The sequence below is a fragment of the Rhinolophus sinicus genome, linkage group LG07 (assembly GCF_036562045.2).
Source record: "Rhinolophus sinicus isolate RSC01 linkage group LG07, ASM3656204v1, whole genome shotgun sequence".
Taxonomy (NCBI): domain Eukaryota; kingdom Metazoa; phylum Chordata; class Mammalia; order Chiroptera; family Rhinolophidae; genus Rhinolophus; species Rhinolophus sinicus.
Window position 1 is genome coordinate 127,184,473 of NC_133757.1, and position 19,506 is coordinate 127,203,978.

General features: G+C 38.1%; 1 protein-coding gene across 1 annotated transcript in view; it reads left to right on the plus strand.

Annotated features, from left to right (window-relative positions):
* Positions 1-437: 437 nt before the first annotated feature.
* NDST4 (N-deacetylase and N-sulfotransferase 4) overlaps positions 438-19,506 on the plus strand; it is a 281,746-nt gene continuing 262,677 nt past the window's right edge. The window contains exon 1 of the mRNA XM_074338571.1: positions 438-522. The gene's annotated coding sequence lies outside the window, so the exon portion shown is untranslated. The remainder of the gene's footprint in view (positions 523-19,506) is intronic.

Here is a 19,506-nt window from a genome sequence, read left to right on the forward strand (position 1 = left end):
CATTAAAGTCCTATGAGAGCCAGAGGATTTCAACTATGTGTATTTATTTGTTCTAAAAATATATGGATATTTGATGAAACTTTAGAAAGTAAATATTTGAAATATTGTAGAATGAGAGGTACTTCAGTAGTCTCAGATATACAAAATGATTTTAAAAGTCAGTAGTTTATAGTTTTATATTATTTGATTTATCAATGAAGAAAAACTATTTTACACTTGAAGTAGTATAGTTCTGTAGAAATCATTGAAACACTGCTTATTTTGCATTTACTTATGATATAAAGTATAAGTATAAAACAAGTTCATACAAAATAAATTGTACTAGGATCTCTGTTTTGATTTCTTATACGCAAAAGTGTGAAATTTGGAAGTCACACCTTGACAGGCAGATGGAGGACAGCGTACTAGGGGGCAGGAAGTCCATGACTAAGAACAAAACAGGAAGTGGTGTTTTCTGTAACAGTATGCAAAACCACCAAGTGTCAGCGGATCTCTGAGCAGGGGGCAATCAACATGCAAAAGGTAATTTTAAGATTTTTTTCCATGTTTTCGTTGCTAATGATAAATATGCATTGTTTTAATAGTGATGAAATATACTCATTGCACATAAGGCAAATAAGCTGAAATATTTTATTATTATCATTTGACTATAACACTAAATTAGAGTAACTAAGAAATTATCTGTGGTCCAGAGGGAGTCATTGCTTTTGGGTTTCATTTATAGTCAGAAGAAACTAAATTTATCAGGTCTAGCTTATAAAAACTAACCAGTAATTAGACGCATTTCAAGCACATTAGCTATTGAAAGCAGTTGATAGTGATTGAATTTTGAAATCTTGAAAAACGTTATCCCTGTGGATTAATGTATATTTATATTGAAATTATAGGGATATGTATTTGGATATTAATATAATATAATAAATCCTTATTTGTTGTTATAACTCTGCCTAAGTAGGAATCAGGGTAAAGGTCAGTTTTCATGCTCAAGTCATAACTGAGTATATGGTTATTTTGTTTTTGGCGGGGTGGGGAGGGATTACTGGATTAAAAATACAAAGGTCTTTCTAAAGATGACTCTTTGTATGTAAACAAATATTTAAAATTGACCAAGAGGGCCCTAACATCCCCTCACCTTGGCCAAACGTTAGACAGGTTTCTTCCTGACTAGTCCCCTGACTTCCCTTTTCTTAGAGCTTTTAGACAATTTGTCATTGAAAAATCTTCCTCTGCCCATTAGAAAGACACAAGAATATCTTTCTCAAGGACCTGGAGGTCATCCCTTTGAAATGTAATCATCAAGAAAGATGGGGCCCCTCTCTTCCAGTCTCTGGGAGGGGAGGAACCCAACTGTGTTAAGCCAGTTGTCAAACACAGTTGGCCTAATCATATGGACCAATCTCCATCCCTAAAGTCCTCCGGTATTTTTCCATTAGCTCGAGCCATCCTTTAGAAACCCTCTCACCTTTTGTTTCAGTGGAGTTGAGTTTAATCTCTCTCCCCTATTGCAATAGCCTAGAATAAAATCTCTTGCCTGTTTCACTCTGTGTGGTGAAATTTCTCTTTATAGTCCCTGTAATAATCTCAAGAATAGTTCATTATCAACTCACTATTCTCAAATGTCCTTTCTGCTGTTTTTATTTCCAGAATTAAAATATACCAATTTATCACATCAATCATTGCTTTCTAAAACAAAGGGGGAAAAATGAAATAGATAGCATAAAGCAACTGCTATAGTTTACGTTCTCAACCTAGTCTAAAAAAAAATCATTGAAGATAACTTAAGATAACTTTCCTTGTTATGTGTTTTTGATAATCTGATGCTATAACGCCAGTATTGGGAAGGAAAAAAAACACCTCTAAGGAATGTTAAAATTTGTATTGATAGTAGAACAACTAAATTCAAAATACATATTGTGCTTCAGAAGTAGAATTTTGCTTAAGTAATAGCATTTAAGTGAAGAAGGAAAGATACAGATTTGTATAATGTTAGTAACTAAACATCAGGATAAGATAAAGTATGTGACACGGCTGATTGTTTAAAATACAGATAAAGCTGACAGCGTCTGAAGCATGAACCATCCAGCATGCAGTGTGCTAATGAGAAGCCCAGAGTCACCTGATAGGACCAATGTAACTGAATAATTCTTTCCCCAGTTGTACATGAACTTTTATTTTGAACAAGCCTAAGCCAGAGTTTTTCCCCATAACTTTCTAAATTGCTAGAAACACATGAGAAGGTAATATACACTGAGATAAAATAGTTATAAAAAGTAAAGATTTTAATAAATTAGGCATTGACTTTTCTTAATTATACAGAATGCCAAAAAAAAAAAAAAGGAAATAAAATAACCATAAAGCCAATGGCTACTTAGTTTTTTTTTAATGCTGAAAGAGTTTTAACTCTTTGTAGAGAGTGTTTCCTCAGGTTTCCACATGATGGAAACAGTTAATATAGGCCAGTAGGCATTCATTGCACAGTGTTAAACTGACTGACTACTGGAGCATTTCAGGATGGCAGCAAAGAGACAAAGAATAAGTAGGCTATTAACAGTCATTCTCTGGGGCAAACATCATTCTAGGCAAATTCAACGTAAATCAGGAAAATGTGCAATCGCAGGGAAATAAGCAAGAAAGCACACACATCAGAACGTAGTATTTGACGTTACAGGGTAAGGAGGATGAATGAACCTGTGCTGTGGACAGCGACATGGACGGATCACCCAAGCACAACACTGAAAACAAACAACCTCAGAAGGGTACATCTTGTTCTGAACAGATACGCAGCCGTGCTTTCAGCAAAAACACATAGGCGAATGTTCATAGCAGCACAATTGATACAAATCCAAATCCAGAATCACACCGTCTGTCCACATTAAGTTGGTTAAACACATTGTGTTGCACCCATGCAGTGGAATACTACACAACCCTGAGAGTGCACTCACTATTGCTAGGCACAGAATAGCAAATGAAAAAAGGCAGATGCAATGGAGTATGTACTGCATGATTATATGTATGTGGTGCCATCCGTCAGGGTGGAGTCGTTCTTCATGAAAGAAACCAGGACAGCGGTATCTTGCGGGGGAGCTTCCACTTTGGGAGGATCGTTCTTCTTTGGTCTGTGTGCTGGTTAGATGCGTGGCTTTACCTTGTGAACTTTGATGAACTGAACTCTAATGATACATAGACATTTATGTTTATTTTTCAGTTTTCAGTTTACCTTTTTTAAAAGTACACCTTAAATTTATAAAACCCTTCCTTTTTCTCATGTAATTTTCGTATAATTTTAATTTGCAAAGAGATGTTTTTTCACAAAGTCAAATATGTGTCTTACAAAAAAAATTAAGACTGTAAACTAAGTCAACTTGGACAGCTTTTCAGGTTAAAGAAAAATTATTGTTTACTTGGAGTCTGTAATATTTTTAGAAGATGATGACAAAATAGGTATAGAAAAAGCAATAGAATATTTGTTATATAATTCATCAGAAAAAATGTGTTTTGAGGTTGTGTCTTTAATAACATAATTTCTTTATTTGAATACCGTTACTGAATATTATGTTGAAAGATTTTAATCATTGACTGCTTATGTTGTGCCTTACAGTGTAATATTATCTAATTTATCTTCACAACACCACTAGGTCATATATTTAAGCAAGCATTGGGGCAGAGGTTGTAATCAGGTTCCCTGTGACACTGAAATCAGAGCTATTAATAAGTGTGTACTGAACTGCAAATGCCTTCAGGATAGACACGCATTTTGCTCAATATTTTGGCCGTCTCTGATACTTACTCGGTTCACAATAGGTAATGTGTATCTACTAAGAGTCTACTAAAAGAATGAACGTGCTAAATGATGAAAAGCTTCATAAATGTTTGGGAATCCCTTTACATGAGGACATAAAATTTGTTTTTTTCTGAATGGAAGGGTTTCAGTGGTCTTGGGTGAGAGGTGATCATTTATCCTGTCAGAAGTGGCAGTGTCAATAACTGGTAAGTTTAGAAAGGGTGAAAGTTGATAAAGACTCTCCATTTAAAAAGAATATGGAGGACTCTGGGGGTAGACATTCGTGCTGATAAATGTCACTTCTCAGAGTACTTGTTAGTCTTCGCGTCTCACAGAATCTTTGTACTGAGCCCATTAGAGATACAGTGCTATTTACTTTCTACACAGTGCTACTTGTTAGTTCATTTTCTTGCACATATACATATGCAAGAATATAGAGAGAGTCGAGTCTTCTATCTGTCTGTCTATCTATCTATCTATCTATCTATCTATCTATCTATCTATCTATCTGTCTATCTTAGAGAGATATTTGTTTGAATGGAAGTCAATATTTTCATTTCCTTCCTTTAAAACAAAAGGTGCTTTTCTAGTTTTACATGCAAAGACATGGACGCAAACCATAAGACACTGATACACAGTAAACATGTCATTTTACTTGGAAAACAGCAAGAAACGCATTTGTAGTTCCTGAGGTTGATTGTTCTGAAGGTCTGAATAACTGCACTTCCAAGAGCATGAGCATAGTGATACTACCTTTAAAAATAGCTTCGTGTCAACAACTTTTGCAAAACTCTTGTGAAAAAAAATATTAAAACCATATTGGTTTGTATTTGAAAATTTACTAAAACTGCTAAGACAATTTAAGAGTAATAGAAATGCTGCAGTGGCTTGAGACATCCTCTTGCTCAAAGTGGTGCAAGCACCCTACCTGTCTGGTGCCACCTGACCCGTCCAGGTGTTCTCATCTGCACTGAAAGAACCTGGGCTTCATGGTCACAGAGTTTGAACCATATGTCCTCAAGGGGAACTTCCTTTTGTAGAATGTATGTTCTGAATCCTTGAATCTGCAAGTAAAATGTGGACGTGGCCCTCCATGACTGGACATTTCTCTGCTTATATGAAAAGATAGAAAATGTTCTGAGTCCCTCTGTTTTTTCCCTACAATATTTTGTAAACAGTGTGCAACTGGAATCTACATTTTTAAGTAAAAAGACACCCCATGATGCAATGTTACATGCTACTTTATATTCTTGGGTCAAGTCACTTTTGTTTTAGTCAAGAGATGCCAAAAAGTTTGCATTCCGATTTGCAATAGTATATATCATTAGTGGCGCTTGAGACAATCCTTTTCATCTTTCATGAAAACAACCAAACACAATGCTTAAAAAATTATGTCAATTAGCTTGTTTGTCAGGAATAATTTTTGGCTTCACTGTGAGAGTATGTTGATTTCAATCACCAAAGAAAAGTATTTTGTGGGACAGAGCCATGAGAGTTCTAGTTAACAAAATTTGGGAGGGCTATGTTTCAGTTAGAGGCAGAAGACAACATACTCTGAAAGTATTTTCTGAAGAAAGAGGTAGCTTATTCCATCTGCTTGGAACACGGGTCCTGCATTTCTTTGTGGTTGCTATGGCACACTCATATCCAGTGGGGCTCTGGAAATATCAATAATATATATCACTGGTTGAGATTGTATATAATCAATGGAGTACTTTCTCTTTTCCTCCCAAGGCTACATGTTTAAACTCCCACAAGCAGCTTGAGAAATTACATTTTCCTCCAATTCAGATTGGAAATGCCAAGAGACGATATTAGTTGTCAGCTGAAAGCAGCAGCATTTTTTTATCCGTAGGTCAGTCAGGGTTCATGATCGAAACCTGAAAAACGCAAATCAGTGAAAATGGAGTTCAGAAAAATGTATAAAAAGGGCTGTTTGTCTTTACCCTGTGTGAATATCTCTGTTGGCCTCAGCACCCTTTAGAGGGCAGGCCTGCAGTGGCTGGGACGCGGGGTTTGGAGACAGTGCAGCTGTGTTCACACCTGGAGTCCATCTCCAAGTCACAAGCTATTTGATTTTCTAATTCTCAACTTCGTCATCTTTATAGTGAAAATATTTTCTATTTCTACCATATAAGAAGTGGAATAATCAGTGTGTTTAGATCAATGCACATAGTAAGCCCACAATAACTGTTAGCTATTATTATTAATATCAGTAATAATAGAATCATGACAGAACTGTAATTTATAATATTGAAATTTATTTAGGGTTTGATAGAAATTGTCAGTTGTAATTTTATAATAATTATATCAAATGGCTTTCTTTTCTTCTCTGTTATATTTCTCAATCATTGGACCAAACTCTATAATTTAAAAACATTTCAAGTGTTATCGTACTTAAAAGTTTATTTTTATGTTTGTAGCAAAAAAATATAACATTAATTTTTCACTAAATCAAAAATTTTAAATATGGAAGTTGATTTTTTTTTTTAATTTCTCTAGAATTTGGTGGGCAATCATAACTTTTCAGAGGAAGACTAATTCCAAACAAATACAAATTTGTTCTGCTTGAGTCATCTTCCCGGCATCATAAATTCAATATCTTCAAGTTGTTTTGTGCAGAGGACACAGACATTTTCCCTACGATGAGTTATCTTCCACTTCTTAAAAAGAAGCATAAAAATAATCTCTAGGACCTAGATTTATGGCAGCGTGCGCCCTGTAGGTCGCTGTGGGGGGAGACGAAGCCCGTGAAAAGGTTGTTTTCATACCTGTAAGCCTAGGGGGAAAAGGTGTATGCAATTTGTGTTTTGCTCAAAGGATGGAATTATGTCTCACATATTCTTTGAACAATAACACCTGAAGTAAACGTGGTATTTTTCAAGTCCTGATAAAACTGGTTAACCCACAAGGAGCAGAGGATGTCGGCCATGCTTCTCTCATGTCCCAATCCTGTTCTTCTCTTTTCCAGAAGGTGCTCTGCTGTCTTTCGTGTGAATTTCCATTGAGGCATTAAAAAAATATATCAACACAACCTCATAAATCTGCCCTCAAGAAAGCAGCAGAAATGCATGAAAATTTGCTTATTCACTCTCTGTCTTTTTGAAACAACATCTTTTATAAGAAGGATACTAGTTCCCTTCCATTCTTCAAATAAATTGTACATGTCGTTATTTCCAAAAACTGGGGTGGGGGAATGGGGGGGTGGAGAGAGAAGAAAGAAAGACCTGGCACAAGGGAAGAAACATTTATCGTTTGTCTTTTTTTCTATTTTTATAAATTTAAGTATATAAGTGTAGTTGGTACATAATCTTATATTGGTCATGTTAGTTTCAGGTTTACAGTATAGTGATTGGACATTTTTATGCCATAGAGTGTAATCACCCCATCAATTCTAGTAATCATCTGTCACCATCCAAACTTCTCATGATATTATTTACCTTTGTAATTAAATATTATTCACTAAATTAAATAATCCTAAAATAGCCGCCGTGCCCTATTTAAGGTGGCAATCATTAATCCTGAAAGGTCGGCCTGCGTTTATAATGAGTGTGCATGGACGAGCGTGGGCTGGCTCTTGGTTCTAGCATTTACTGACTGACAGAGGGGAAGGTATGTAAGCTCTCTCAGCTTCGTTTTTCTCATAGAAAACAGAGTTAATACCTTTTATTTTTGGTAAGAAATTATACAGCAAGTAAAAATTATATTGTATGTGGCCAATAAACTGTAGCCATAATCTAAAGTTCTACAATTACAGGTTTTGATCATAAATAGTTTTAATATCTTCTCAAGCAAACAAAATGTTTTCTTATTGAATTTCTGTGCTGCCCTAAAAGAGCTATTACCAAAACACTGCACCATTACAGTGCATTTGTTACTGAAAAGTGAGAGTTTCTGTTTTATAACTCCCGTCTGTCATTTCAGTATACCTTTAGAAATGGTTCATTATCATTCAGAGACCCAGCGAATTAGTACACTCCTGGTCTTTGATATATTGCTGACATACAACGGCAACAAAAAGATGTGATATTCTGAGAGGAGAGCTTTCTTTTCTTCTGACTAAGTTATTAAGTTATTCCCAGATCTCAAGGTCTATAAGTAACGGGGACTATGGACTTGTTCAACTCACTGAAACTGACTATTGATTAATTTATTTATTAATAGAAACATAGCTTTTGTGTGACCTTGAATGGAAGGGCTCTCAATTTTATGTGATAAAATGTGTAGTTTCTATTTAGTTATAAATAGTCTCTGAAATGCTCTAAAATATTAAATTAGCCTTAACCTTTTGAGGGTAGAAATTAATGTACATGACATTATATATTAAGGCATAATTGCAAATTGTATTTATACTCCACTATACATGCATTTTTGTAAAAATATAAATATAAGTAATATATTAAACTTTATCTGCACTCCAGTTAAATATTGAAATTAAATATTAAGAGCAAACCAAATATAAGCATATTAATCCCATTATAGTCTTGAAATGAATGTAGCTACACTTTGATTTGAATTTATTTTTGTGCTGAATCTGTTGAACTCCAATAAAAAAAAATGCATTCACCAATGTGACTTATGATGGCAGATATATATATATATATATATATCCTCTAAAAGATTAGTTATTAGTTATTTCATTAAAAAAACAACACATCTAATCAAGTTGATATATTGGTAAAATAAAAGAAAGTTCCTAAATTTATGGGCTCAGAATGTAGATTGTATAATGTAATATGGATGTAAAGAAAGAACTAGTATTCTGAAGTGTCCCCTACCCATATATCCACAATGTCTTATGTATGAATTTTCCATAGAACTTTATTCATGAAAATACAAACATACATGAGTATCCACCAGGTAAATATTTAACTTTAAACACTATATATATTAACTGAAACAGCTGTCAAAATGGCAATGTATTAACTCCTTGATTAAAAGAGAATTATAACACTTGGGGCTACACCCTGGAGGGAACCCCAAGCTGCACACACTTTGCAAAACGGGCCTCGCACTGAGGCCTGTGGGAAAGAAGCGAGATCAGCGTCGGGAGGGCAGCGGCCCAGCGAGAGGGGGGCGGTGCGCACCCCGAGGGGCGCTGCGGGCAGCCCGAGGCGGGGCCACAGACCGGAGCCGCGGGGACCCCACGTCGCGGGAGCAAGCAGAGATCGCCTGTGGGAGAAAGCCATCAGCCTCAGCCTCCGGATCTGCCAGCGTGTGTGATGAATCAGACGTCAAGAATCAGCGGACATACAATCGAGCAGAATGAGATCATCCCAACACCGGACAGATTTAGGCTACTCAGTGCTTAGATACTGAAAATATGCGAAATGTGTGTACATATATCCCTCGAGAGGATGTTTAAAGAACGGAAAATTAGAATCATAATAATGAATGGTCAGTAGGCATATTTGAGAGAAGGTTTTTAAATGAAAAATGTAACTGTCTAAAAAAAAAAAAAACTATGGATTAAACAACACAGTAGACATGACTGAAAGCGAATAACTCAATTTGGAAGAAAATTTTCGGGAGTTACTCAAAGTGAACATAGACAAAGAAAGATATTTATATTTAAAAAAGGTTTAAAGGTAAAAAAACAAGTTCTAATATCTAATAAGGAGAAACTTGAGATAAGGTAATTATTTGAGAGATAAAGGATAAAATTATTCAGAACTGATGAAAGAGCTAAACTCACAGCTACAGGGAACACGATATGTATCAAATGGGATGATTAAAAGAATCCCAAATACAGATGAATCAAAAAAAAAAAAAGAATGGACACACCAGCCTCTAAAACATCTTAAAGCCAGAGAAGGAGAACTTCTTAAAAAGAGCAATAATTAATCTTTCTGTGAACTTCTTAAGTTAAAAAAATGAAGTTAAAAAAATTGAATCGAGATATTTAAAATATGGAGACATTAAAATATTATAAATCTAGAATTTCTAGGAATTCCTGGAAAAAAACTTTAAGAATGTGAGTAAAATAAAACATTTTCAGGTAAAGAAAGTAGACCTAAATTAAAGGCAGCTCTGAAAAGTATATTTTGGGAACAAGGAAAATGATACTAGCAGTGAGAAAAATAATAACTGACGGGAAAGCTAACCACGCCTTGTCTGTATGAATAATCATAACCAATGTCTTTTCTGTTGTTGTGAAAGTTAAAAATGTTTGGACCAAAATGGCATGAAATAGTATAGGTGTTAAAATAACTTAGAGCATTCTTCGTTTTTTTTTTTCCCTATTCTATCCTTACACTTTTCAGAATGGTGTTAAAATATATATGCTATATTTTATTAAGTGTAACTTCCAAATAATAACCTTTATGTGGTAAGAAATATAAAGTTCAGCTTCCAAAGGAATAGAAAGAAATAGAATAAAAGGTACAAATGTACCAAAAATACCTACAATTTTTCATGAGGACTAGAAAGTTAAGAGGGTTAAATTTAGGTTACCACAATGAAAAGAAATTTTTAAAAATAGTGTTTGATTTCATAGGAGGGGCCTGGAAGGAGATAGAAGCAAATACGCTCAACAATCATTATCAACTATCAAACTGGGTAATAAGAACATGCTATGAGTGACTATTTGGAAAGCAATTTGAAAACATAAACGAAATGGATATATTCCTATAAAAATATAACTTAACAAAACTGGTTATGTGATAATTAGGTCAGGCTTTTTACATTTGTTATCATAGTCTGGCTGCAAACATGGGTTTCTTGTTTTGCTGTCCCCTCTGACCAAGTTCCGTTCCATAGGGTGGCTGGTTAGCTCAGTTGGGTAGAGCGTGGTGCTGATAACACCAAGGTTGCCGGTTTGATCCCCACATGGGCCACTGTGAGCTGCGCCCTCCTTAAAAAAAAAAAAAAAAAAAAAACGAGATGAAAGTTCTGCTCCATAGACAGTGTGTTTTGTTCTCGCTAACCCACGATTTGGTTCCCTGCTCATCATACATAACACCTGCCCCGAGTGCTGTATCCTAAAGCCCTTTTCTGTGGCTGTTTCCTAAATGCTTATTCTCCCTCACTGTGAGAATAAGAGCAGCAGAAATGTCAAAACAGAACAATTGATAATAAAAGAGCTAACCGATGGAGGCTGAGGACAGCACCGAAGAGCTGGCCGTGCTTGAGGTAGACAAGAGAGAACGGTCTCGGAAGCAAGGGGAGGGAGGCAGCCCCTCCAGGAATACGTGTACAGAATTCAGGAGCGAGGGCTGGCCCTGCTTGGAACTGTTACATTAAGACAAAAACCAGGAATGTGTTTAAAATGAAATATTCAAGTGTTGATCATTGACAACCTATTTTTGTTGAGATTAATAAAGGAAATATATGACTGGTTAAATGATTAGGTTCATCAGTTGAAATTAAAAACAAAAAAAATTCTAATACAAGGTGTAATCAAACAATACAGTGAATGTTTAAATTTAAAAAAATGTATTATAGTAAAAGCCACATTGTCATTAATCCCCCTCAAAATATTTCTCCTCACTTCAAACGCTCTAATCCCATCGTTCTTGCCACTTTCTGAAGCAGTTCTGGAAGTCCTCTTTGGTGTCTTTAGCTGCGCTGTCATGGCTGCCTCGATGTCCTGAATCATTTTGACTTTGGGGAAGAGCCAGAAGTTGCATGGAGCCAGATCTGGTGAATAATGTGCATGAGGATGCACGGTAATGTTTTTATTTGACAGAAATTGCCGTGTCCCAGAAGTGATGTGTGACATGGAGCATTGTCATAATGGAGGATGATTTACGGCACACTTTAAAACACACCTTCTCTCAACCGTAGCTCACACCCGACTGACTGCACTGAACAAGTTGAAACTTGTCACACACTGTTACTAAGGTGCCATGTGCCGCTTCCATATTGAAGATCCCTGCCTTTCCGTTGGACACCACTCAGCAGCTGCATTCACTGTATTTTCTGATCACAATGAGAAGGCTCCGTGTCACACATCGCTTCTGGTATATGGCAATTTCTGTCAAATGAAAACATTATGGTGTGTCCTCATCCACCTTATTTACTGGATCTGGCACCGTGCTACTTCTGGCTCTTCCCCAAAGTCAAAATGACCATGAAAGGTAAACATTTTGAATTGATTCAAGACATGGAGGCAGCCACAACAGCACAACTAAAGACACTCACAAAAGAGGACTTCCAGAACTGCTTCAGAAAGTGGCAAGAACGATGGGATAAGTGTGTTCGAAGTGAGGGGAGTATTTTTAGGGGGATTAATGGCAATGTGTCTTTTACTGTAATAATTTGTTTTTATTCAAACATTCACTGATTGTCTGATCACACCTCGGACATGGTTCTATGAAAACCATGTCATTTAAGCTCTATATACTGTTTGTCTATACCTGTTAACTCCTGCCAAAATCAAAGTAACAAACTAGTGATTAGTTGTGAGATCCTGACCGTTGTCGTCCTGACCTGCTCTTACATGTTTGAGAGAAAGGAGTTGGTATATGTACTGCAGATAAAATGCACTCCACACAGAGCTATGACAGCACAAGGGACCGTGCACTGAAATGTGGAGACTCCCCATTCCTGTGGACATGCGTGCAGACATCTGGTCACCTGGGGGTCACAGCACAGGCCTCGGTGGCATGTGTCTGTGCTCTTAGCCCTCCTTTACAGAACTAGAAAATGGGAAATGAACGTGAACCTCCTCTTCTTTCACCGTACCCAAGATGACCCCCAGGGTCCTTTTGCCTGAGATGAAAATCAGATGCACTTGATTCTGTTGAGTCTTCACATGTCAAAGAGGCCATCAGTCAGGGAGTCCCGGGTTTCAGAATAAGAGGTGTGTGTGCACTCACACTTCCTCTGCCTACCAGGAATTGACAGATACTGTAACTAAACTGAGAGTTACTGTTCAAGGGAAGCATATATTTAGACTCACAAAGACAGAGCTGTTAAAGGAGATTCTATCTTCTGGATGGGGCGCTGGCTTGACAGGATGGAGGTTGGGTTACGGGAATTAATTTGGGTAATGAGACTGTCACAAGCTCCCAGGCCCTGCTGGACTCTGCAGAGTGGAAAGTCAGAATACTATTTGTTATCTTTCTCACCTGTGTTTTGAGAACCAACTGAATATCTCGCCTTCATTTAGAGATTGCAGCAGCTTTGATACTTAGCGCAGGCTGTTGTCTGGCTTTCTGGCAGCCAAAAAAAAAACCTCCTCGTTTGTTTCTGTCTCTTCTTTCCTCTCCAAAGAACCAGCACCGACCTGCCACTAATCCACAGTGGAAAAACATTGGTGCAAATATTTCCTTGTCAACACGTGTTATTCTGCCTTGTGCTGTATTAAGAAATGAAAGTTATCTGCTGGTAGGGACTGTGCCCTTCTATCTGTTATGTTCAGGACTGGAAATAAATGCCAAGTAGGAGCCCTGAAGATATTGGTGGTAATGCCTGGAAAGTTCTTAGACTACTCTAATGAAATGCAGTATTGGATTACAAACGAGTTAATTGAAGGCATCATCATGACAAGAGTTGATTCCTTTGATGTATTGCTCGTGGGCCTGATTAAAGATTTAACAATATTGGTCTTACATCATGAGATGTGAAAAATGCCTAATCATTTGTTCAATAGTATAAGGATTATTTAGAATCAGAAAGCTAGGCAAATGCTGTCTGCATATAAATTAGCCTGACAAATTTATTTTCCAGTCATAAGAGCATTCCTCATTTCTAAGGAGTACATATGTAAAGAAAGAATATGTACATGTATTTAAACAAACAAACAAAAAACGCCTGCCATTTAGAGCTGAGAAGAGCAGAGCAGCCTAAGGAGGAAACAGACGCCAGTCTCAGGAAAGCCCTGCGTTCCAGGCTCAGACCTGCGACTCCTCTGCTGGGTGACTTTCAGGTCGCAGCCTCCAGCTAGGCCCACATCACTTCTCCCGTGAATAATGTCCTCTCAGTTTCCTTCCAACTCTAACCTTCTATTATTCAAGTCATGCACTATAAAAAAAATGCCACTGCACTATTGCGCTAAGCCAATATAACCCAGGGTGTTTGTTTTAAGGGATGTTATAACATTCTCAGGAAAAATTAATTGCAATGTTAGAATTCTTAGACATTATTCAGAATTTTAGGAAAGTTTTAGAACGCAAATATCAAATCAGGAAAAGTAATCACTGAAAAAAATGAGAGGAAAAAAGATGACAAATCACCAGTGTCTGAACAGTAGGTACATTTGTTCCCTGTGGTAGGACTACCTAATATTTACTGGGCATGTACTTAGGCGTTGTTCATATGGATTCTGTACTATTATCACACCCAGTTTACTGAAGAAAAGCTGAGGTGCACAGTGATTAAGTAAATTTTCCAAGTTCTAATGCCAGTGAGAATCAAGACCCAAGTCCAGGCAGTCAGGATACAGAACCCACACTGTTACCCTCTTAACTACAATATTATTCTTAGGTGTGTCTGCACACGTACTCCCCACACAATCAGAAGCCAGGTAGTGCAAATACTCACTGATCATTCCGTTAGATCAGGTAACAAGAAAAAAGGTGGTTACTTGTTTAAATTTTGCTCCAGGCAGAGTATCAATGGTTTACGTCACTTTCCCAAGGAGCACTACTTAGACAGTTGAGTACTAATCCCCAAAGTTCCACTTATCACTTAGCTTAGTAATGAACATATAGTAGACATTACATAAAATATTGAGATCACTTTCCTTTAAACAAGAATTAACATTGCATAGGTCTTTGATACTTGAGCTCCGAGAATTTTCGTTTTAAAGATGTACATTAGCTATAAAGGACTAATAAGATCTGAGAGAATGCAGCTTCATTTAGAATCAGGTTTTCCCCTCATGCCTGGGGCGTCACAGCCATGAACCCGAGACTGTTCTACGAACTTCCTTAATGATTGTGGAAGTTTTAACCTGTTGGCTAGAGGAAGTTTCCCATTCGGAAAGAGTCCTTCCGTTTAAACTTGCCCACATTAGTGTGGCGTTTCCAATTTGTAGAAGGTATTTGTATCCATATACTCATGCCTAAAAATATGTTTACTTGGAAATTATTCAGCATTATTACCATTTTTATCCCTAAAGTCAGAATTTCTAGATTCAAGAATGCTGATAGAAAAATCTTAATGTATCTACATAGATGAATATGTGTGTGTATAAGTGGGATTTTTAAATGATTCTAGGATAATTGATTTTTCAATATTTCATTACAGTTATGACTGTTGAATTCTCTTTTTCTTTTTTCTAATGAAAATAAGGGTTTCTCAAAGGAGTTAGGGCATTTGCAATCTACTTTACTGGAGTGGTCAGTGTTGGAGAAGTAAAAGTGATACCACCTTCTACAAAGTAGTTAGCTTGGAATTATAGTAGACATGAAAATTCGGTGTAAAGGAGGAGTGAAAACTGGTTAATGATTCTATATTTATAGGAAAGATGTATATTTGTGTTTATTTTCCTCTGTTTTGCAAATATATGTGAATGAAACGTGGAAGAAAAAGAAGCTACATCTATTTTCTCATTATGTCCACCATGGTTACAATTCAGGACATTCCATATTAACACAATGTTTATTCAGAATAATTGAAAAAAGGGATTAACACACATCTATATGAAAATGTTTCATCAATAAAACTATACTAAATTTAGTCTACAAATCACCACTGATTTTTTGAGATACTTCAGGATCTTGCAAAAATCTCAGCACCAGTGGACAGAAGAGTAATTGTTAAACACAACTATACATAAAATGATTAACACATTTGCATATGTGTAATTTATTATGCATCTCAAAAACTGTGCTGCTGACCTGCATTTCCATATCTTCACTGTTGAAAGGACAACACTGATATAAATGTAAGTCCTATCCAAAAGTTCCTATACTAAAGAAATCACAGAAACATCTAGAATAGTGTTTGACCAAGTACCTGGGTTAAGGTATCATGGGAAATAAGAGTTGAACTTGGAGACTTATTGAATGTCAAGTGTAATTCGTCTAAAGTGTTAATGGCAGAGAGGAGCAAGTTTCAGGGAAAACAATGTTGAATTTGAAGGGTTTCCAGGACTTGGTGGAGGGCAGTTGAAGCCATTTTTAAGCCCTAGGAGTCCTGAATGACCTGACAGGGGCAGGAGAGCTTTCAGAAGAGGGGAGAAAGCAGAGGCAGAGCAGCCGTGAGGGTCCCGCTGGAGAAGTAGGCACAGCCGAGGGTGGAAGGTGCCACCGGAGCATGTGAGGTCACCATTGTCACTCAAGACAGAGGCCACAGTATCCAAGTGGGGAATGCGTCTCGATGCTTAAGTCACGTGGAAGTGACTACGTGAGGGGTGAAGAGTATCTTATTGCTTCAAATTGTGAGTTCAAAATCCTCTTACTACATGTAATTTATTCCTTTTTCTGGCATCTCTTGGAAATTTTTGACCATCTCAGTATTCAAACTCAAATTATTTTTGAACATTTTAAGTAATTGTAAGTATGTAAGTATTAATATCAGTAAAATAACTCTCTTTTGCTCAGATGCTAAACAGTAGTACAGAACCAAGTTCATTGAGCTCAGCATAGAGTTGACACACGCCTTTACTGCGAATCCCTGACTGTCGAGTCTCCCACACACACCATTAGAATCCGCTGTGAAAAGTCCTTTCCTTCAAAGAACAGTCTAGAAACAGCTGTAGATGAGCCCAAACTTTTGTTAACATAATATGATGAATGTTCTGATTGAGGATGCGAAGAGGGAATCAAATGTATTAGATAACAGGAAATTATGTAAGATAGCAATTCACAAACAAATAATTGTGTATCTAAATTTTAAATAAATAATATGTTGAAGCAAAAGGCGAATGTATTCCATCTAGAAAAAAGGACTCAGTGGCCATGCGAGTATTAAAATTTAGACCAAAGCCTCAGGCAGGGTTCGAGTTGGGTGACACCACATAATGGCTGTGAGATCTAGAGTGAGTTGTGTAAGCTCTCCGAGGCCATATGTATATTCACCTGTTTAAAAAAACCAAAACATAACATGAGACCCACCTCAGAGAGCCTTTGAGGACTAATTCCTGGTATATAATAACCCAATTAAGTAAATGACTTCTCATAGAACCATATGACAGAATTTGTTCTCCACCCTTTTCTGGTTCTCTAGGCCTCTCCTCCTCCAAATGCAAAAGCGTAGTGAAGAAAATCAGGAGGGGTGTGTGTGCACGTGTGTTTATTCAGAAATAGTATCACTAGAGCCCCATGTGTGAAGCCTGCCAGCATTGATAGCCTTACATATTTTACAGTGAATTATCGGAGAGCGTTAGGCATCTTAACAAGTGAGTTGTACAGGTGTATACCCCAATTGCCAGTATATCATTCAGGATCTCATAACTTTTTCATATTCAGTTAAATTCCCTAAGAAGTATGGAAAGCAAATTGATACAAATTGCATTTCTGGCTTTCCGAAATGTAATAAAAGACTAATGAATAGCTGCCACCGAGAGTCCCAATATGATCAGAGTGGTTCCAGTACCAGTGCCCTGTAAGAGATAAGTTGGTTTATGCGTGAGTTAGCAGGTCTCTTCTGTGTCTCACGCACCAAACTTAATGTCATTACAGATGTATTATTCAAAGAGGGAAGCGTGTGAATTCCCTTATCCAATCCCCCATGACTCCTGAACTGCGTTTGTAAGTTCTGGGCCTTTCTGGTTTTTTCCCTAATTCATTTAAGATGTAATGAGGTTCTTTAAAATTTCAGAGACTGGGGAGTTTTACAACGAAAGGCAGCGGTGGTTAGGGTGGAACTAGCTCAAAGGAAGAAAGGCACATGGTTTAAAATGTGGAGTGGCAATTGGTAAGTCGGAGTGAACATTACAAGTCTGCCCAACTTGCATATGTGTATGGAGAGTATACATGTGTGTATATACACACAGCATATGCATGTGAAGATAGTTATGTGAAAAGAATCGTGAGATACTGTGACTCTTATAATGGAAAGAACTAGTTTTATTCATCAACTGACCCTGTGGTGTAATTGCTTGACCAAAGTCTCTATGTCTTGTGACCATGTAAATTTAGTATGGTGGACTTGGTCTCAGGGGACGAGTTAGCCTAGGAAGCCCTGAAAACAGCCCAGAATGAAGACTGCGGTGCCGGCAGTTTTGAGGAGTTAATCTCAGTGAGCAGGAGTTTCAGCCTTGGACAGCTGGGAAAGGGGAGAAGCCAGTAAGTGTGAGTAACACACCCTACACACGGACACCCGAGGCTCAAGGTCAGCTGGGGTCTTCAGAGGAGGGTGCAGAATGCCCCCGGGAACGGACCTGCTCCTGTCACCCTCTTGGTTCTGAGTCCTTCTTGGGGCCTTGGTGCTTTGTTTCCAGATCACTGTTGAGAATGTTGTGGAAACGTCCATTCCTATTGGGAGTCTGCAGCTCTGTCTGCAGGAGCCTCGAGACAGACAAGATGCTACCGGCATCTCAAAGCCCACCCAGAAGTGTCCACAAAGCCCCAGCTGGATTACACGTGCGGCAAAGGTGTTGGGTGGGGAAGCTGGGCATCTGATCCTGTCCACCACGGCACACTTAATGTCTGCCATCGCTGAGTTGTCAGGTTGGAGGCCGACCATCTTCTGTGTGTAGTACGACAGACTGTATACAATGGTCACTAAAACCACTACACTTGCCACCGCTATTGTGTTTATCATTCTCCTCCTATACAGTCTAGATCTTTCTCAGCCTGAATCAGCAAAGCAGCTGGTCTAGACTGCTTTCGTGGTGCGTCGATTTTCCCTGACAGAATCCCATCACTCTCTGAGCTCTTTGTGGCCTCGTCCTTGTTAGGCTCTGGTCACTGCAACCACATGGAGGTACCAGGACACCATCCACGGTGTCTGCTGAATACTGGGCACTGTCATCCTGCTCCCATTACGTATCCACCATCCTGGCAAAACTCCCTGAAAACTTGCATGAACACGGCACGTCTCTGACTCTCTATGGAGCTCATTGCCCACAGGCAGACATCCATTCTCTTAGTATGATGGACTGTCTACATGCCATTTCCTGCCAGCTGAATCCAATTGTCATGATGTAGTTCAAATAGCGAGCCAGTGTGATGTTCTGCAGAAGATAACCGAGGTTCTGCAGGTTATTTTTCACAAGAGAAAAGGAACATGCGCGTAGCCTGAGGGCAGGATAGTGTGTTCCTCTGCGCTTTTCACAGACACGCAGGGCTTGGGATGCTCTCAGCTGGTGGAGAGCAAGAAGGATGGCCTGATCATATTAACACCAGCAAATCGAGCCCAAGGCCGTCCGATATATTTAGGTAAAGATGTTTAGACCTTGTCGGGACTACAGATATGAGTGGAGCTAACAACTGGATAAAATCATGGTAACCCACCATCACGGTTACATCCGCCTGGTTTCTGCCAAACCAGCACCGCTGAGTTGATCACAGGCCACATCTCCACCATCCGTAGAGTCTAGGAGGGCAGATGAGTCTCGCGCTGAAATGTGTAATCGCTTTATTGTACTATTTTGTCTGGGGTGAGGGAGCTGCCTCTGCCTTTCAGATGGTTTTTCCTACCAAAGGGCTCTGACTCCATCGGTCAGAAACAATGATTTTTGCCAACTGCTAAGTCATCCGGTGTGGCCAGCCACTTGCACCATTTCTGGTAAGGATGATTTTCATGTATAGGCCTGGGGCCAGGATCTCACCTTAAATTCTAGTTTCTGTAATCTGGAACCGACCTTGTCCACCCACATGTGAAAAGCCAGT